Here is a 21725-nt window from a genome sequence, read left to right on the forward strand (position 1 = left end):
GACACAGGTTAGATCCCCTGGAATAGGAAACAGCAACCCACATGCCTAGAAAATTCCATGGACAGAGGCGCCTGGAGGGACGCCGAGACGTCCGTGGGACGGCTGAGAGTCGGACACGGCTGAGCACGCGGTACACGCAATGCACCAGCGTCTGTCTCCCAGTTTCATAACTTTAATGTAATGGCTTTTGTAGTCGTATGCACTTTATTTCACTCATTAAAAAACAAAAACAAAACATTCTGAGACAGTGGAGAGCGGCAGGCTTCCCCAGACTGCCGAAAGCTCCGTGTCACAGAAACAGGAACTGAGAACCCCGCCGAGGTTAGGCGGACTTTGAATGAAGAGCAAAGGGGAAACGGTCGTTTATCACTGCTCCTTGGGTGGCTGGCAGAGCTTTAATCCACACGCAGCTGTTTGAAAACTGGCTTGAAGCACTCTTACTGCCCCATCACTGCACAGTCTCAGCTTTTCCTGGTGATTCAGAAGACAGCTCAGGCTGTTGCGGTCCCCGGAGGATCGCCACGGAGCAGAAGATGCCGGAGCCGCTGGGAGCCGCGGGGCGGCCGCGAGCGTTACAGCCGCGTGTAGAGAGCGCGCCGTCTTCAGGCCGCGGCTCGGCTCAGAGCAGCCTCCTGCGCCCTTCCTCCGCTCTCAGCTGGGGCGCCCCGCGCCTCAGCCTGCCCCTCCACGCGCCCGCGGCGCCACGTGCACTCTTCGTTGTCAGCACCAGGTCGGGAACACATAGCGCTTCCTTGCATTTATATACTACTTCTGTTCATGGGGTTCTCATGAGGATGAGATGGTTGGATGGCATCACCGACTCGATGGGCGTGCATTTGAGCAAACTGGGAGTTGGGGCTGGACGGGGAGGCCTGGAGTGCTGCAGTCCATGGGGTCGAAAGAGTCGGACACGATCAAAGAGTCGGACACAACCAAAGAGTCGGACACAATCAAAGAGTCGGACACGATCAAAGAGTCGGACACGACCCAGCGACTGAACTGGACTGAACTGAAGGGCTTCTCACGGCAAGAATACTGGAGCAGTTGCCTTTCCCTCCCCCGTGGACCAGGGTTTGTCAGAGCTCTTCACTCTGACCCGTCCTTTTCCGGTGGCCCTCACTGCACGCCTCATAGCTTCATTGAGTTACGCGGGCCCCTTTGCCCCAACAAGGCTGTGACTCAGTGGACATGAGTTTGAGCAAACTCCAGGTGATGGTGAAGAACAGGGAAGCCTGGCGTGCTGCAGTCCATGGGGTTGGACACGACTTAGTGAGTGAACAACAGCTACTTCTTTATGGTTATTTAACAGTTGGTAAAGAATCCGCCTGCAATGCCGGAGATCCAGGTTCCCTCCCTGGGTCGGGAAGATCCCCTGGAGAAGGAAGTGGCAACCCACTCCAGGATTCTTGCCTGGAGAATCCCATGGACAGAGGAGCCCTGTGGGCTACAGTCTATGGGGTCTCAAGAGTTGAGTTTAGTCAGACTGAGCGACTACACCACCACCACCACTTCTAGTTTAATATTTAAATTAGAAGTTGCAGCTTTGGCCAGAGGTGCCATGATTTGTTTGGCCCACAGGTGGAGATGTGCTGAGAAATGTTTGGTGGCAGCTTAAAGAGCAAAGAAACAAGAGCCTGACTTGCATTGCAGCATTTGCCTGTTTCTGTGATGTAAATATTCCCTAAATGGCCACGAACGTTTCAAGCTATGAACGTGAATTCACTGAAAGCAGGTGTAGAGAGAATATATGCTCCTATGAGCCTGTAGCAGCCAGTTCCAGGAAGCTAACATGGGCTGTGGGGTGTTTGAGAAGACTCAAAGCAGCGGTCAACTTTTAAAAATGAGATTTCCAGCCAAAGTGTAGATTTCTGATTTCTCTTGGAAGATGAGAAATCTGGCCGTGCTGGGTCAGCTTTCCTACGTGCCAGCCACTGGCTGAAGAAGAGCCGTGGGTGCTCCCTGTGCCCACCCCGTCCAGCCTGAGTGTCACCCGCCATTCGTCACCGACCTAAGAGCTGAGGTCCGCCCTGCCTCTTTGAGACGTAAGAACCAAGTGACCTTGTCACCTGGCTCTTTATCAGGAAATTAGGAAAGAGCTGCAGAGCTGTGTCCTGTGTGATACTGCTTTTTAGAAACTGCTTCCAGTCTGATCACAGAGCAGTCAAGCCTCTCCCGATGGGATGGGTGGAGACTGGATCCCACTCTTGTTGATTTCTCTCTGGTCATCCCCCATCAGTAGGCAAAGAAGTGGTTCTTCTTTAGCTGTGTAATAAATGAGGTTGAACTTTGTGACCAGCCAAAGGTTTTCCTCTGGGAAATTAAGACCCACTAACTGGAAATGGTGAACAGTGACAGGTTCAAAGGAAACTCAGTAATTACAAATGCATCGAGCTCTATACAGTATGCAGCTGACAGGGCACAGTGAAACGGAGAGCGCCTCCGAGGTCTCGTTGGATACTGGCCATGCTGATTTTGGATAACGCCCAAGTGTCTGTGGGAAAGATCATTCTGAAACCTGGGATGCCACCCCCGCCAAAGTGATTGTCCCATAAATACTTCATTATTTATGGGTATTAAGGGACTCATAAAGGGTATTAGGCACTCTAATACCCTGTTCTTGGGTGGGGTGAAGTGCTTCTGCAGATGATTTAGGAACATGAGGTTTAGGAAAGGGCTAAGGGAGAGTCTTGGGGTTTCCAGGGCTGAGAGACGAGTGGAAGTTGGTAAGAAAAACAGCGAAGTTAAGAATTGCATCACTTAAACACTGGCAAGAGTTATTCAAGAATAAAGTCAATCTCATTGTGGGAAAGAGAGCTCCATTTTTAAAGATGCTTTTTGTGAATTTTCATGACTCCTCTGTGAAAACCCTCTAGACTCTCATAATCCTGTGTTTGGGGAGGAGATAGGACCCGGTGCTAACGAACATCCATCCCTTCCGGTTCTTTTCTCCAACAAGTGATATTAAATGAAGAGAGAAGAGGGTTTTAAACTGGTGAACAGAGGTTATTAAAAACAGATGCGGTAAAGCCACAGTTAAAATACTGAGGTTGGCAGGCAGAAGGTATGGAAGTGTGGGAGACAGATGTTAAAGGGAGCATTTTGAAGTAGCAGGAAAATCTGCCTGGGAGGGAAGAAAATGGGCGGGATGCAGAAACAAGCTTTGCAGACTTGAGCGTCTTCGGTTCTTTGTCTTTAAGGGAGCATCAGGATGCTCTGAAAAGGCAGGGAGACCCAACAGCCACCACTGGCACCCACTTTGCACCAGATGCTGAGTGTCTTCAGTGGGCAGACACTCTCAGTAGGCGCCCAGATTCTAACAGTTAAATTTGTTGAGCCCTTCACTGCACCAGACACATAAACCGTAAGCAGTGGTTTGTGTTGGATCCTCAGAACAGCACTCAGGGATGACATCCCCACTTCACAGACGAGCAAACGGAGGCTTAGGAGACTTGCCCCTCGCCCCGCAGCCAGCAGCAGGAGGAGCAGGTCCATCTGGCTTCAAAGCCCACACTTTTCTAGACTGCGGTTCACCGACATAAGCATCAGATTGTATTGTGAACTACTTAATTAGCTGAGCATAAGGCTCCCCCAAAACAAGGTGTAGAATTGCTGTTCTGTGTTCCCAGCACTGATGAGGAAAATTAATTCAAAATACCAGCAAAGATGGACTCAGTCCCGGTTCTACTTGATTTTATTCTTTCTTGATAGTTTTTTTTAATTAGAGCTATTACCATTGCCTTGGTTACTCTTTGCCACCTCTGAATTTTCAACAAATCCAGGGTGAGTCAGGGAGAATGGTGGAGTCTCCTGATGCTGTATGCAAGGAGTCCCTGATCCCGCCGGCGTGCCCGGCCTGAATGAGAGATGGTGTGAATATCGCCCAAGGGCTGAAGGGGCCTGCGGAGAGCAGCCAGTCCTGGGCTTACTCCAGGGTTCCTGTCTCCCATTCTCTTGCAGAGAACATTGTGAGCTGTCTCAGTTCTCCAGGGGGGGTCCCTCCCATCTCTGCTTCCAGAAGACTAAGAGGTCTCCTTGACCATGCATGGGTGGAGATTTACCGACTCCTCATTAATGGAATTCTGGAAGACAGTGCTAAGTCTTTCTCAATACCGCAAACGGTCTGTTCTGTAGCTGGATCAGTGCCTGGCGTTCGGAAGTGCCGTTTTATCACACCATTGGCTTGTTGTATTGAAACGTGTTTTTTGCTTTGTTTGTTGTTGTTTTCACTGATCTTTGCAGGTTTTTTTTTTTTTACTATTTCTTTTTTAAACTTTGTCTAGATATAATTTATATGACATACATATAAATACTATATGACATGCTATTTATTTCAAATGTGGGATTCAGTGATGTGGGGTACATTTACAGTGTTGGGAAATAATCACTACCACCCAGTTGTAAAACATCTCTGTCATCCTAAAAATAATCGCTACATCCATGAAGCAGTTGTTCCCAATTCAGCAGCCCCCAGCACCTGGCAACTACATTTTCATTTCAGTATTTCCATTTGGTTATTTTTATATTTCTGCTTCTTTCTTGAAAATCACTAGTTTGTTCATTTTTGTCATACTTTCCATTAAGTATTTTTATTCCTGGTTTCTTTTTCTCTTTGAACCTGCTTATAATGGCTGTTTTGAAGTGTTTTCTGTTAATTACCACATCTGGAGATATTCAGAGACAGTTTATACTGACTGATTTCTTTCTTTGCATATTTCATAATTTTTTTTGTTGAAAACTGGACATCTTGGAAAATATATCATAACTCTGGACTCTTATTTTTGCCCTGAAGGTCATTGTTTCTGATTCTTTAAATTTATTCAGTAACCTGCCTGGGCTAAATCTGTGAACTGTGTCACTGTGGGATGTGTGACTGCTGATTCATCTGGTCAGAATTTTTGTTAACTTTTTTCTTAAAGCTTGGTTTCCTAAAGGTGAGCCCTGTGTCCCCGCTGTGCAGTCAGTCAGTAACTGCACACGGGTTGTCCCCAACCACCTGGACTCTATAAGGGTTCTGTCTTCTGCCAGCAAATCTGTGTATGAGAAGGCAGCGCGCTCAGAGCCCATGCCGTTTGTAGGTCTGCCCAAGCTCTGGCCTTCCGCTGAGCCTCTGCGCGTCTCCTCTGCGCGCTGCCTCAGGGCTGATGGGGTTTGTTTCAGCGGTGTTTGCTGGGTGCTTCTTTCTCTCATCATACCAGATCTCCTCACTTCTCGGGGAGCACCAAGGAGTCTCCCCGGTACCTCTTGGGTCTTGCAGTCCACACGGAACCACGGGTCCCCGTCTGTCTCACTCACTTCCGTGTGTCTGCACCCCGCACGCTGCCAGGCACACCGCGGGCCCTCAGGAGGCGTTTGTTGGGTGGACGGATGAGTGGGAACTTGCTTTCCGTGGGCTTTGACTGAGACTTCCTCGTGCCCTCCCTTTGTCGCCCCTGGATGAGAAGCTGGCATTTGTCTCCTGAAATGAGAGGACAGTGAGCCGGCTCGTAGCTCTGCACAGGCGTTGCTCAGATGCATTAGCAGAGGTGGGCAAATGCGAAGTGACTTAATATTTAATAAAACAAATAGAGACAGACGTAGAGAACGAACCAGAGGTTAGAAGAGCGGAGGGTGGGAGGGGAGGGTAGATTGGGAGTTTGGGATTGGCATGCACACGCTGCTATATGATGAGAATAAATGCCTTAAAAAAAGGTTAACGTAATTAAACAAAACTTGATTTCTTGTGGTCTGAGAGGCTTCCCAGGTGGCACTAGTGGTAAAGAATCGCCCGCCAGTGCAGGAAGGGTAGAGGTGGGGGCTCGATCCCGGGGTCGGAAGATCCCCTCGAGGAGGAAATGGCCCCCACTCCAGGATTCTTGCCTGGAGAATCCCGTGGACAGAGGAGCCTGGCGGGCCACAGTCCGTGGGGTTGCAAAGAGTTGGACAGGGCTGGAAAGCAAAAAGAAACGGCAGTGTGCTGGGTTCTTTCTTTGCTTGCTTCCTCTCCTGTCTCACGGAGACCGAGTCCTGTCCCAGGTCCCCTCGGAGGAGGAGGACTCCGTCCCATTGCACGCGCACCGCAGCATCACCGGCTTTACCTGGCACCTAGGGGACAATGTGCTACCTTATCAAGGATTTTTCTCTAGGATTAAAGTTTTCTGTAGAAATGCATCTGCCCTAAACTTGTTTCTAGGTTAATCATTTTGGTAGAAGCATTTTAATTGATTAAATATTTGTATACTGATATTTATCATGTATCAAAATTTATTATAGTATCATAGTGAGAATTTAGCTTTCTAAGCCTAGAAATCACTAAGGATAAGACTAAGAGATCTGACTGGACAAGACATAAAACTCCTGTGTATTTAACACCTTAAACAATAAACTACAAAAAAATGTTTCTAGCTAATGAAGCATTAATGTCTACTATGGATATAATAAAATAAAACATGAACAGCTGTACTCTGGGAACAACCTAATATCCCATCAATAGGAAAATGAGTAAGCACTAACAGTAACAGGAGTAAAACCTACCATTTACTGAGCACTTACCATGCACCTCACACGCATGTGGGTCTCATTCAACCCTCACAAATCCATCCATAACTGTAGTACTATGAAGCTATAAAAAGTATATTTCAACACAGAGTGTGTCCATAATATATGAAGTGGAAAAGAAGTTACAAAACAGTATGGTCCTATTTCTATAAGGGAAAAATATATACCTGACCTGGTAGGATAAAGAGAGAGGAGTATAAACCCCACAGTGTGGAATGAATCACCAAACAGTGGGTCATGTGATTCTGGGACATAATTTGCTTTCTTAATGCCTATCTTTATTTTCTGATTTCTACAATGAAGAAGTAACTTGAAAATTTTATACAAATTGCAAACTCAAACCCTGTTTTGTTCTGTTTAATGGATTACATGTTATCCTGCCTCTTCAAGAAGTATATACTAGACATAATTTAAGCCTTTTTGGAGGTTTGAAACTCCTCATCTTGGGCAAGAAAATTGCGTGTTTCTGAGCTAGGAAGGAATTCTACCAGTGCCGACGAGGAACCACTGCGGTTAGCGTCGTTTGTTTTTGCACAAGTCTGTGATTGCTAGAGTCCTTCCTTTTCTCAGACATCCCTTTGTCCTGGGGTCAGGTGGCTCTTGCTAACAGGGTGCACATCAAGATCTCCTAGGAAACTAAAAAAAAATGTGTAACTGTCTTGAACACTTGACTGGGGTTTTTGACTCAACAGGTCTGAGGTGGGGCCTTGGAAGCTCCGTTTAAAACAAACTCCAAAGCTTCCTTTTTACCTTCCTCGAGAGCCAGCATTGCAGTCAACACGCCTTCTGCTGCTGGTATCAGCTGCCTTATTTTTCCCCGGCTATTTGTGTGACAACCCGAGAAAGACTTCCTTCCTTCCAACAGCTCAGTGCAGCAGTCACGCTCAGACTTGTTCAGATGTTGTTATGGTTCAGTCACTCAATCATGTCTGACTCTTTGCGACCCCGTGGACTGCAGCACGCCAGGCCTCCCTGTCCATCACCAGCTCCCGGAGTTCACTGAAACTCGTGTCCATTGAGTCGGTGATGCCATCCAACCATCTCATCCTCTGTCGCCCTGAATTCTTTCTCCTCCTTGCAGACTACAATGAAACATTGTGACATTCCATTCTCTTATAAAAACTTGACATTTAATTCTCTTGTAAAAATTCAGGGCAATTTTATTAGCAGTGCCTATGACCACAGTTCTGTACTCTCTCATTTTCATACAAGTATTAGCACTCACTTGGAGTAGGTCAAGGCAAAAATGCAGAATGTGTTATAAGGACAAAGGAGAAGTTTCTGGAACTGCAGGGCAGGAAACACAGCTCCGCCTCACAAGAGCCCAGACCAGGAGGGAGAAAACCTCAGGAAACAACAGTCATTTTCTCAGTCTCTTGTTTTTTACTTCTGCTTTCTGCTTCTCCCCACTGCCGAAGTCTGAGGCCACCCCTAAGCCTGAGTTTATATCTTCTGAGTTGCGACAACCAACAATGACTGCCTAGGGTTTCACAGGCCCGCCTCTACGCTCCTTCAGTTCAGTTCAGTTGCTCAGTCGTGTCCGACTCTTTGCAACCCCATGAATCGCAGCACGCCAGCCCTCCCTGTCCATCACCAACTCCTGGAGTTTACTCAAACTCATGTCCATCGAGTCGGTGATGCCATCCAACCATCTCATCCTCTGTTGTCCCCTTCTCCTCCCACCTTCAATCTTTCCCAGCACCAGGGTCTTTTCAAATGAGTGAGCTCTTCGCATCAGGTGGCCAAAGTATTGGAGTTGCAGCTTCAGCATCAGTCCTTCCAATGAATATTCAGGACTGATCTCCTTTAGGATGGACTGGTTGGATCTCCTTGCAGTCCAAGGGACTCTCAAGGGTCTTCTCCAACACCACAGTTCAAAAGCATCTATTTTTTTTGGCACTCAGCCTTCTTTATAGTCCAATTCTCACATCCATACATGACTACTGGAAAAACCATAGCTTTGACTAGACAGACCTTGTGTGGCAAAGTAACGTCTCTGCTTTTTAATATGCGTCAAGGTTGGCCATAACTTTTTCTTCCAAGGAGCAAGGGAGCAAGGGTCTTGTAATTTCATGGCTGCAGTCATCATCTGCGATGTTTTTTGAGCCCCCCCCCCAAAAACGTCTCTGTTTCCACTGTTTCCCCATCTGTTTGCCATGAAGTGATGGGACTGGATGCCATGATCTTAGTTTTCTGAATGTTGAGTTTTAAACCAGCTTTTTAACTCTCCTCCCTACATTCCTTAGAGGGTTGCATTGGCCAGCTGTTTATTACTTGTCCAATCAAATCAGATCTTGCGGGGAGGGAGCCTTGGGTCAGGCAGGATGAACATGACTGCCAAGGCAAAGTCCCCAGGGTGGAAACAGGCTGACTGAAAACCAGAATCTTCTTTATCTCTTAGCATGAATTCCTCTTCCTGTACACCTTGAGACATGGCCCACCAAAACCAGTCAGGCTCTCTACAGCCATAGTCCTGTTCCCCATCCCTGGTGGGGGAACATTCAGAGTCCTGTGAGCTGCGGTGGGCAGAGGCCCCGGGTCCAGGTATGATGCCTGTTAGCCACCATCACCCCAACACATCCAGCATACAATACGAAAGGAAAAAAGACAAAACTGCAACACAAATTCCCCTTTATTAAAAAGAATGGGGGATAGCCCCCGTGGCATCATGTCCAATTATTCACTTCACAGCAAATAGATGGGGAAACAGTGAGAGACTTTATTATCTTGGGCTCCAAAATCACTAGATGGTGACTGCAGCTATGAAATTAAAAGACATTTTCTCCTTGGAATAAAAGCTATGGCCAATCTAGACAGCATATTAAAAAGCACAGACATTACTTTGTCAACAAAGGTCCATCTAGTCAAGGCTATGGTTTTTCCAGTGGTCATGTATGGATGTGAGAGTTGGACCATAAAGAAAGCTGAGTGCTGAAGAATTGATGCTTTTGAACTGTGGTGTTGGAGAAGAACTTGAGAGTCCCTTGGACTGCAAGGAGATCCAACCAGTCCATCCTAAAGGAAATCAGTCCTGAATATTCATTGGAAGGACTGATGCTAAAGCTGAAACTCCAATACTTTGGCCACCTGATGCAAAGAACTGACTTATTTGAAAAGACCCTGATGCTGGGAAAGACTGAGGGCAGGAGGAGAAGGGGATAACAGAGGATGAGATGGTTGGATGGCATTACCAACTCGATGGACATGAGTTTGAGCAAGCTCAGGGACTTGGTGATGGACAGGGAGGCCTAACATGCTGCAGTCCATGGGGTTGCAAAGAGTCGGACATGACTGAGAAATTGAACTAAACTGATCACACATTTGTGTAGATTGTGTACAGCATCCTGAGGGCCAGACAGAGAAAAGTGAACCTGGGCTTTTTAAAGCACAGGTACCAAAACCCACACACGCTGATGTAAGCAAGCAAGGAGACTCCATCACAAGGCTCCAGCTTGCTCTCAGCATCCCTGGGTAGGCTGGGGTAGGGCACCTGCTTCTCCACCACGTTGCTCTCTCTACTGCTCTCGATGCCAGGCCCTAGCCTGGGGATTCTTCATAGGCTCTAAAATATGGATTCAGCAGAAATAGACATTCCTACTGCAGGCTTCTTCAGGTGCCACTGGGGCTAGTTATAATTTTAGGTGATACATGGAAAACACTGTCTTTAAGTGGGTGATTTTGTTTAACTTTATTTAATCTTCTCAGGAAGCAATATGCAAAATATGCCAAATTATAAGATTATTTCAACTATGTGTCTTAGCCATTTTTTAATTTAGTCTAGTCAATAAATATACTTAGTGGAGGCCAGCGGAAATGTCATAAAACATAGTCTAATGTATCAGTTAAAGAATGGAGCCTGCGCATACACACACGTATATGAAGCTGTAAGAATATCTGTAGATACATATGAATAAAGTCCATTTACAACATAAGTGGGGATTCTATTGCTGACCTCCTGGGGTTGTTTAGAAAATTAAGTTAGATAATATATATGTAAAGTGTGTGCACATAACAGATACTCTGTATTTTTTTAAGATAGGGCCAAAATATTCTATTTATTTTTTATTGTGACTTTTATTTTAAATTTTTATTGGAGTGTAGTTGCTTTACAATGTTGTATTATAACACAATTTATAAGTAGGCATTTAATTCGCATTTATGTACTCCAATTTTATGTAAATGGCACACACCCACGTACACACACACACACACACACATGTACGCACACACGAAACCCCTTTGTGATTCTTGCTCTCCGTGTTTCGGAGGAAGGTCAGAGTTTTGAAGTGCTGCAGTTTTCATAATGTCATTATTAGGTCCATGACCATCCAGGCCAAAGGTCGATATGGGCTCATCATGGAGAGAGTCCTTCTGGAGACCTGAAAAGCCTCACCCAGATTGCCCTGGGAATGGAACTGGTCCCATGGGTTGTCCTCTCTTATCGTCAAAAAGTACTTGAATCTTATTTCAAATCTTAAAAAAATAATTTTGTCTCCGTCTTTGAAATTAAAGAATAAAAATCACCTATTATCGCACTAGCCAGAGTTAGGCCTTCTATTTTTGTGCGCGTCTTTCCAGACACTGCGTGTATGGTTTTTGCGTGGTTGGGACGGAATAGTCCTAAAGTACATGCGCCCACTCTGCTGTCTCAGTAAGTGGACTTGTTTGGGTTCCGCGTGGCCAGCACTGTTTGAAGGGCTGCAAACGTAGCCCACTCTGCTGTCTCAGTAAGAGGACTTGTTTGGGCTCCGCGTGGCCTCCAGCACTGTTTGAAGGACTGCAAATGTAGCCCACTCTGCTGTCTCAGTAAGAGGACTTGTTTGGGCTCCGCGTGGCCTCCAGCACTGTTTGAAGGACTGCAAACGTAGGCGGTGTCAGAAACAGGGCTCTCTCGCCCTTAACTCACCGTATGCCCTTGGTGACTTTGAAAATGTCCTCAGATCTCTGATGCACCTTGTTTCTTGTTAACGGCTTCCTTTTCCTGAAACTTGTGTATATGAGAAAGCCCAAGGAAGACAGAGCATCCATTAGTGGGGTTTCAGGAGACGGAGCACCAATTTATCTATGTGAGTTATTGGAAAGGTCGCTTCTGACTCAATAGTTGGCTTTAAACGTATCGTCTTCTTTCTGAAACAACCGGGGAAAGTGCTGGCTGTCCAGGTGGGTTTTGAGGGCCCCAGATGAAAGGCACTGCTGTCAGAGGGCAAAGTCCCGAGCGACCGGAGCAGAAAGGCAGCCTCTGTGCGAGCCAAACCCTGCTGCGGAAAAAGTGGACACCGGGCTGGGCGTGGTGTTTGTGGAGTCATTCAGAAGGGTTTCATCTGCTTCACGGAGAAAGCCCCGAACCACCCCCTCCGTCCTACCAGACCAGCAAAATTCCTCCTTCCAGGGGAGGCAAGCAGTGTAAACAGCCCCTGAACTGTGTATCTGGCTTTGGCGTGCATCCCGCTTTGATACAAACCATGTAGATGATCTACACCTGGATAAATAGGGACCGGGCCGTAGGGAAAAAGAAAAAAGAATAAAAAGGGCTCCATGTCGGAACCCTGCTGCACGGGGGTGAGTCCACTTTCCACTCCCAGAACCCCAGAATCGGTGTCATGGGTGAGGCCTAATTTTTTGTCGTGGGCCCTCTCTCGAAGCTCAGTGGTGTTTGACCCTCATGGAGTCTGAGCTGGAAGTAGATTCTGCATAATGAAGCTACACTTAGTAAGCAGCTTTCCTGGAGGCCTCCGGGACACAAGGACTTTGTACTTCCTGGAGAGAAAATTGCCTCCCTCACAGGAGACAGGGCCGAATCGGCCCCACATCTATTAGGCAGGCCTCTAAGTGTGAAGCAGTGTTTTGAACAAAGGAAAACAGTAGTTTTATCCCATTAGCAGTGGTTATTTTTGTAGCTTTGACTTGTTCACATGAAATAGTGGGATGATTTTGAAGCACATTCGGAAGATCTGCTACTTATAAAATTGTCTTTGTGTTTGGCCGAGTCCCTTTGCCGTCCGCCTGAAACTATCAAAGCATAGTTAATTGGCTATACTCCCATATAAACAGGTTTCAAAAACTGCATTTGCATCTTAGGGTAGCTGTTTGACTCACGAAGATGCCTCTGGATCCTTTACAACTAGGTGGGCTGAGCTTATTGGTGGATTTCCCCGTTGCGAGGTGCTTCCCTCTCCTGTATCTTAAAATAGTTTCTCTGTCTGTAACATGGCGCGCTCAGTTGCTCAGTCGTGTCTGATTCTCTGACCCATGGACTGTCAGGCTCCTCTGTCCATGGGATTCTCCAGGCAAGTAGGCAAATTGCCTACTCCTCCTGGAGTGGGTTACCATTTCCTTCTCCAGGGGATCTTCCCAACTCAGGGACTGAACCCACGTCTTTTGCTTTGGCAGGCAGATTCTTTTACCACCGCGCCACCTGGGAAACCCCTGGAGTGTGGGGGTGATAATAATCACCACTCACAGAATTGTGCACAGGAATAAAGAATGACCTGGGCAAGGGGTTGAGAACCATGCTTTTCACTGAACTCACTCCCAGTACAAAATGGGCAGGGGACGCTCTTTCTGAAATCGTCATCCTACATCCCAGGGTGTCTCCGCTCTGAAAGCTTGTCTGGGTCAGTGGCCCCCGTGAGGGTGTCTTGTTCTTTGTATAGCAAACCCAGTCTTGACACAGGAGGGCAGGGTCTCACCTTCAGGAACGGCTCACTGAGGTGGACTCCTCTGCAGATACGTGGGCGCTCCATTAATTCTGGTTGAAGATGGAGACATTCGTGGAGATGAATATGTGTGGTGTGGTACATGTGCGTGCTGAGTCGCTCAGTCGTGTCCGACTCTTTGTGACACCATGGACTGTAGCCTGTCAAGTTCCTCTGTCCAGGCAAGAATACTGGAGTGGGTTACCATTTCCTTCTCCAGGGGATCTTCCGGACCCAGGGATCAAACCCGTGTCTCTTACATCCCCTGCACTAGCAGATGGTTCTTTACCACGAGTGCCTCCTGGGAAGGGTGACTGTGACCGGTCATGGTGGAGGAGGCTCGCTGGATGCCAGACTCAGCACACAGCCCTTCCACTTATTGGAGTATCTTCACTTATGGACGAGAGAAAGCTGAGGCTTTGAGGGGTTAAGTGAGACTCCTCAGTTCAGTTCAGTTCAGTCGCTCAGTCGTGTCCGACTCTTTGAGACCCCATGAATCGCAGCACGCCAGGCCTCCCTGTCCATCACCAACTCCTGGAGTTCGCTCAGACTCACGTCCATCAAGTCAGTGATGCCATCCAGCCATCTCATCCTCTGGCGTCCCCTTCTCCTCCTGCCCCCAATCCCTCCCAGCATCAGAGTCTTTTCCAATGAGTCAGCTCTTCGCATGAGGTGGCCAAAGTATTGGAGTTTCAGCTTCAGCGTCAGTCCTTCCAAAGAACACCCAGGACTGATCTCCTTCAGAATGGACTGGTTGGATCTCCTTGCAGTCCAAGGGACTCTCAAGAGTCTTCTCCAACACCACAGTTCAAAAGCATCAATGCTTCGGCACTCAGCTTTCTTCACAGTCCAACTCTCACATCCATACATGACCAGTGGAAAAACCATAGCCTTGACTAGACAGACCTTTGTTGGCAAAGTAATGTCTCTGCTTTTGGATATGCTGCATGTGTTCAAAGCCTGGTGGCAAAGGCAGGGCTCAGTCTTGGATGTTCAGACCCCCGAAGCCATGACCCCGACCCTGACTTTACCCAGCCGCCGTCAGGAGGTCGCCTTCCCCGCCCCGGTCCTGGTGGTTGGAATCAGTGAGCCTGCGTTCTTTCCTGGGCCCCCTTCGCCGCGCTCCGTTCGCGCCTGTCTCTGCGTAGCTCTCGGGAGCTGGGACCTTTAGGAGCTTCTCGATGAGGATGCTGTGCTTTCTTCACAGGCCACACTGTTTCATCTCTCTGTTTTCCAGATTTCCAGTCGAACTGGAAAGCTTCAGAATATTATGAGTATGAGGGATTTTGTGTTCATTAACACTTTGGGAATTTTAATGGCAACTTGGGCTATTTATCCAGGAGCTTTTCCCATGAAAAATCAGGTATTTTTGGAGATGGAAAATTATATGGGAAACTAGACACCCCCCCCCCCCGCCACCCCGAAGGAGAAAAAGGTGTCTCTTCCCCCTCTCTTGGGCCAGAGAGACCTTGAAGGGCATCTCCCACCTTTGAAGACTTCTGTTTTCGCCCGCCGTGCTCCCTAGCTGAGAGGAAGCTTGGGTCTTTCCCGGACGTTTGGGATCGCTCTCCCCGCCTGCTTTGGCGCTACCCCGTCTTTCTCGCGGCACGCTTCGCCGGCCAGGAGTCAGCTCGTGTCCGGCTGTCATCCTAAGCTCTTTCTTCCCCGAGCTTCCCCCTTTCTAACAGCTCGCTCTGCTCCTCCTTCCGATTTCCCTTCAGCATCAGCTTCCCTCTTCTTAGCAGGACTTCTGATCTCGCCCTCCTCTGGGCGAGCCTCCCGTCAGCGCCTTCTCCCTTTCATGCTGTTTGGCCGCCTCCCTGTGCTCTTCTTGGGTGTCAGGAGCTGAGTCATTTGGGGCTTTCTCGCTGGGACCTTTTCTTCCCTTAAAGCAGTAACCTTATTTTCTGTAGAGACTTTCAACTCCATTACCCTACAGGCTTCTCTTTGATGCGCTTTTGAAAACACAAGTTGTCAGAAGCCTGTTTTCTGTCTTGGCGCAGCAAGCACCCAGCTGGCGACAAGTCACATGGCCCTCGTGCCAACGTGTGTCCCCATGTTTGGGGGCTCTGTGACTTGCTTGATAATCTTATCTTTTAAATAATTTCTTTTTTTAATTAATTTATTTAATTGGAGGCTAGTTACCTTACAGTATTTTAGTGGTTTTGCCGTACACTGACATGAATCAGCCACAGGTGTGCATGCGTCCCCATCCTGAACCCCCCACCTCCCTCCCCACCCCACCCCCCAGGGTGGTCCCAGCGCACAGCTTGGAGCGCCCTGCTTCTCTGCAGACTTGGCTGAGCGTCTGAGCAGTTCTGCCAGCGTGGTTTCGTGCGGTGATGGCTGTCCTCTGCTTCTCTCCCGGGCAGCGTGTCCTCACGGGGTGCTCTGAGTAAGGCGGAGTCTCCCGCCTTTGGCAGGGAAGGGGGCAGATCCGGGGACTGCCTCCCCTTGTGACACACTGTCACCCTAAGCTTGGCGACCGACCGCGTTCCGACTCGTTTGCTGTGAGCAACCGGCAAGGTGACAGGGCTGGCCCGCCGCACTCCCGAGACGTTCACCCGCCCTGTGTCACACCCGCCCGTCACACTCGCCCTGTCACACCCGCCCCGTGTCACACCCGCACCGTGTCACACCCGCCCTGTCACACCCACCCTGTCACACCCGCCCTGTGTCACACCCAGCCTATCACACCCGTACCGTGTCACACCCAGCCTGTCACACCCATGCCGTGTCACACCCGCGCCATGTCACACCTGCACTGTCACACCCGCCCGTGTCACACCCATACTGTGTCACACCCACCCTGTCACACCCGTGCCATGTCATACCCACACTGTGTCACACCTGCCCTGTGTCACACCCACCCGTGTCACACCCACCCTGTCACACCCACACTGTCACACCCACACTGTGTCACACCTGCCCTGTGTCACACCCACCCGTGTCACACCCGCACTGTGTCACACCCACCCTGTCACACCCACACTGTGTCACACCCGCACTGTGTCACACCTGCCCTGCTCTCCTTTCTGTGTTTCCAATCCTCCAAGCTCCTTCCTGCTTCGGGTCCCTTTACATTTACCTTTCCTTCTCTTAGCTCTGGATGAAACCACATCAGCCTCCTTCACTTAATCTGAGGACATGCCAGCTTCTGTTACCCTGCGGCAGGAGCCCTGCCCTCTTTTATCTCCTCTCAAGCCCCTACCTGAAATGCTGGATGTTAAAGGAGAAGCTGTCCCTTGAGTTTCACATGCACGATACAGAAAGTGGCAGAGCCACCAAGGCCTGAGCCTCACAAGCCCCTCCACTTGCGGGGACCCTGTGGGCACAGACCGGATGCCACCCACCCTGCGGTCCTGGATGGTTGTCCTTGAGGGTGACAGTTTATTAATAGCATGCTAATGAGATGCGAGAGTTGGACTGTGAAGAAAGCTGAGCGCCTAAGGATTGATGCTTTTGAACTGTGGTGTTGGAGAAGACTCTTGAGAGTCCCTTGGACTGCAAGGAGATCCAACAAGTCCATTCTAAAGGAGATCAGTCCTGGGTGTTCATTGGAGGGACTGATGCTGAGGCTGAAACTCCAGTACTTTGGCCACCTCATGCAAAGAGCTGACTCATTGAAAAAGACCCTGATGCTGGGAGGGATTAGGGGCAGGAGGAGAAGGGGACGACAGAGGATGAGATGGCTGGATGGCATCACCGACTTGATGCACATGAGTTTGGGTAAACTCCAGGAGTTGGTGATGGACAGGGAGGCCTGGCGTGCTGCGATTCATGGGGTCGCAAAGAGTTGGACACAACTGAGCGACTGAACTGAACTGAATAAGATGCTTAGCTTTGGGTCTTTATAAACAAAATCCATTGCCTTCCAAAATCAAGGAAGTTATTTTTTTTCTTCTTGTCATTTTTCTTGATGTTCCCTTGAGTCTAATTTCAAACAAACAAGGACAGGCAGCAATTTGTGTCTTGAGGGAGCCAGGAACAGGGGCTCCATTTATTTTGTCATTTGTAATTTCTTTGTCTCCAAGGAAAAGATCCTGCGTTTAAAAAAAAAAAAAATCATAATTGAGAGTCTTGCAAAGGTTTCGTGCTTCCTTGTGAAGCTGTGTGATGTTATATGTCATTACCCAGGGCCTTGGTAAGAGCCGGGCCAGAGACAGAGGTTTCCAGTGGAAGGACATCTGCTGAAGGCCAGGCAAACTCAGTGGACGGTGCTGGGGGTGTTGCTGAAGGCCGGTCCTGGGAGGGTGGGAGTGGGTGGGAGGGGTGGGAGGGGCTTGGGTGGGAGGAGGTGGGAGGGGCTTGGAGAGGTGGGAGGAGCAGGGAGGGGTGGGAGGGGCTTGGGTGGGAAGGGGCAGGGAGGGGTGGGAGGGGCTGGGAGGGGGGCGGGGCTTGGGTGTCCTGTCCTGCTGATCTAAATTATCCCATGACCTTGACCACTCTATCTCCCTGGGTTTCAATCCTTTATCTAAAAAGTGAGGCGATTCAGTCAGGGTATTTCTTCTTAGCTCTGTCATATCCAATGCCTTCCTTTTTTATGTCAAAAATTTTCTTATGGTACTGAAAAGAAACTTTAAAAAATAAAATATTCCTTCGCTCTCCTGAAATGTAGTTGTATATATAAAATAAGCCGTCAGTACACATAATTTCACTCTTCCCAGGTGGCGCAGTGGTAAAGAATCCGCCTGCCAGCGCAGGAGATGCAGGAGTCGTGGGTTCCATCTCTGGGTCGGGAAGATCCCCTGGAGGAGGAAAAGGCAACCCACTCCAGTATTCTTGCCTGGAGAATCCCATGGACAGAGGAGCCTGGGGGGCTACAGTCCATGGTCCCAAAGAATTGGACGTGACTGAACACACATATAATTTCACAAAAGACAGTATACTGACTTAATTTTAATATGAACAAATAAAGGAAAATATTTTATAGTAAAATTGCACGTATATTAATAACTCGACTCTAGGGTCTGACTCTGAAGGGGCCAGTAGCTACAGGCACGCTGGCGGGCACGTGGAACAGGCCGCAGTATTGTCTGTGATGGGGTTGTCTGAGATGGAGTATGCCAGTCCTCCAGGCAATGAAACCAACAGGGAGGAGAGAAGAGGAGATTTATTGTAGAAATGGGCTCAGAAGTTCCACATGCTGCTGTCTGCAAGCTGGAGAACCAGGGAAGCTGGTGGTGTAACTCAGTCTGGGTCCTAAGACTTGAGAATTGAGGGGCGGATGGGGTGAGTCCCGGTCTGGGTCCGAAGCCTGAGAACCAGGAGCCCTGGGTCCCAGGGCAGGAGAAGACAGACGTCTCACCTCAAGCAGGGGGTCACCTTCTCCTCTGTTGGCCTTTTGGTCTGTCCAGGCCCTCAACTGATTAGATGATGCCCACCGGCCTCGGTAAGGGCCATCTTTACTCAGTCTGCTGAGTCAAGTGCTGATGTCTTCCAGACACATGTTCATACACACACCGAAAAATATTGTTTCACCAGCTGTCCAAGCATGCCTTAACCCAGGTGAGCTAGCATGTAAACCATCACTTATGGTGAAGAACTCCTGGTAATACTTATAAATGTTGACTCTTCCCTCAGTTTATACAACGGTTGCATTCCTGGAAATCTCAGTGTATATAAAAACCTGTTGTTCAGGCCCTAAGCCGTGTTCAACTCTTTGCAACCCTGTGGACCGTAGCCCACCAGGTTTCTCTGTCCATGAAATTTTCCAGGCAAGAATACTGGAGTGGGTTGCCATGCCGTCCTCCAGGGGATCTTCCCGACCCAGGGATCGAACCCAGGTCTCCCACATTGCAGGTGGATTCTTTACCACTGAGCCACCAGGGAAGCCCCATATAAACAGTATCCCCCAAAACGGTCAACATGAATTAGGTTTTAAGTTCAGATAAATGCAGAGGTTTTCTGTACCCACAACTATCCAGCAGGATGTCTGAAAGTCTGCCGGGTTCAGGATGCTCTTTAAAGGGTTGACTGTCCTGTAGGATGCAGGAACCTTGTACTTCCTGAACGCCCTGTGGGGGCAGCACTGCCCCGCTGAGAACTCGATCTTTCATGAGCCCAGCACTTGCTGCTGAAACTCGGACGTGCATGCGTTACCTGGAGGATCTCATTTATTGCATCTGACTCAGCTGCTCTGGGCTGGGCCCAGGATTCTGCCTCCCTATCAGGCTTCCGGGAGCCACGGCTGCAGTTGGACGGGGAGTGCACTTTGAGTAACAAGGACCTAGAGGACTCACGAGGCTCCTCTTTTTGTTTGTTATGCTGGTATGCGGATCCTCGTTCCTTGACCAGGGCTCGAGCCCTCGCCTCCTGTGGTGGAAGCACAGAGCCCTAACTCCTGGGTCGCCAGGGGAGTCCCACGTGGTGTCTTCTTGCACTGAGCTTCTGTGAGTTTAGAGCTTGGCTCTCCAACGCAGGGTGTCTTTGAGAACCACCTGCTATCAAAATTCCTGGAGTGCTTGTCCAAAAACGTAGGTCCCAGAGCCTCACCTGGATGTCTCCTTTTTTAATTTTTATTATTATTATCAGTTTGGCTGAGCCAGCTCTGAGCTGAGGCACGCGGGATCTTCAGTCTTCATTTGCGACATACAAACTCTTACCTGCGGCATGTGGGACCTAGTTCCCTGACCAGGGATCGAACCCCTGCATTGGGAGTGCAGACTCTTAGCCATAGGGCCACCAGGGAAGCCCCACCTGGTCATCTTGAGTCAGGAACCCCCTGCATCTTAATAATTAATTCCCTGAGTCTGGCCTTAAAACCAGTCATGTTGCAAACCTCCAAGTACATTTCTTGACATCTTTGGGTCTTGAAACCAGTCATGTTGCAAACCTCCAAGTACATTTCTTGACATCTTTGGGTCTTGAGGGTCTTTGTGGAACAAAGCCCTGATTCTCCATCCAAATCTCAAATGTGGCACAGGTCAAAAACTGTCCTCAACTATCATATGATATCGCTTGTATGTGGAATCTAAAAAATGACACAGACGAACTTATCTTTATAAAATAGAAGTAAATTCAGACTTAGGAAATGACCTTATGGTTACCAAAGGGAAAAGCACGGGGGAGGGGTTAATCGGGAGTCTGGGATTAGCATGTATAGACCGCTGTATATGAAGCAGGTAATCAACCAGGACCCACTGCCCAGCACAGGGAATGCCGCTCAGCGCTCTGTAATAACCTATACGAGGAAAGACGCTGGAAAACAACAGATATACGTGTACCTAAGTCACTCTCTGTACACCTAAAACTAACACAAGATTGGAATCAACTAAATTCCAACATAAAATAAAAATGAAAAAAGCAACCTGTCCCGGTTCATCACATAGAGGTTGGAAAGTCATCCACTCGTCGGAGGTTTTGGAAATCTTCTATTTCAGGGGTTCCCCGCCTCCAGGATCTAATGCCTGATGATCCGAGGTCGAGCTGGTGTAAAAATAATAGGAATATAGTGCGTGATAAAAGTAATGTTCTTGAATCATCCTGACACCATCCCCACCACCTGCAGTGCATGGAAAAATTGTCTTCCGTGAAACCAGACCCTGGCGCCAGAAACACTGGGGAAGGCTGTTCTATTTCGTGACTGGGTGGTGGTTACCTAGATGTCCAAGCCTTTTACAAGTTGATCCACTTTTTTTCTGACTGCATGCTACATTTCACATACCGGGAAGACCTTTTTGGTGGCTTGAATATATATAGTCAATTAGCCCAGGGAAAGCAGGGAGGGAATTGGTATTTACTACTCAAGCCCGACTGGGGGCTTCCCAGGTGGCTCAGTGGTAAAGAATCTGCCTGCCAGTGCAGGAGACGCAGGAGTCACTGGTTCAGCCCCTGGGTCGGGAAGATCCCCTGGCAGAGGAAATGGGAACCTGCTCCAGTGTTCTTGTCTGGGAAAATCCCACGGACAGAGGAGCCTGGTGGGGTGCGTCTGTGGGGTTGCAAAGAGTCGGACACAACTGAGCACACAAGCCCTGTTAGCCTTTACCTCCCAGCTGTGCATTTTTTTCTGTTGGTTTCGTTTATTCTAATCTGCTGTTGGGAGAGGGCTGCACGGAAGACACTGAGAAATGTTTCCTTTTGTTGTCCTGAGACCAAGCAGAGAGCTGTTGACCTGCTCTACTTCGGGAAAAGCCGTCGGGAGCCCCTGGAGAAGGGGTTGAGTCTCTGTCTCTGGGTCCAGCATGTCCTTCTTGTCCCAGAGACGCGGCGTCTGCCCCTGTGGCTCAGCTGCAGTAAAGCCGCCCTCTTCTGTACTGGCAGGTGGTGGCCACCAGTGTTACAGGTAAACGTTCGGAGGGGTGTGTGTGTGTGTGTGTGTGTGTGTGTGTGTGTGTGTTTTCCCTAAATAAGGCCTCTGACCGCCGATGAATTACCGGCCCTGAAGTTTCCTGGCTCTCCTCAGCCCCTGCCGCCCTCATACGTAGGTTCGCTGTTCTAGGTCCTGATACTGAAACAGAGGCCACTCCCCTGTGGGCGCCCAGCGAGGGGAGTTCA

General features: G+C 48.8%; 1 protein-coding gene across 1 annotated transcript in view; it reads left to right on the top strand.

Annotated features, from left to right (window-relative positions):
• KCNK13 (potassium two pore domain channel subfamily K member 13) overlaps positions 1-21725 on the top strand; it is a 105600-nt gene that overhangs the window by 17184 nt on the left and 66691 nt on the right. The gene's annotated exons all lie outside the window — the stretch shown is intronic.

The sequence above is a fragment of the Bos taurus genome, chromosome 10, assembly GCF_002263795.3.
Source record: "Bos taurus isolate L1 Dominette 01449 registration number 42190680 breed Hereford chromosome 10, ARS-UCD2.0, whole genome shotgun sequence".
Classification (NCBI taxonomy): domain Eukaryota; kingdom Metazoa; phylum Chordata; class Mammalia; order Artiodactyla; family Bovidae; genus Bos; species Bos taurus.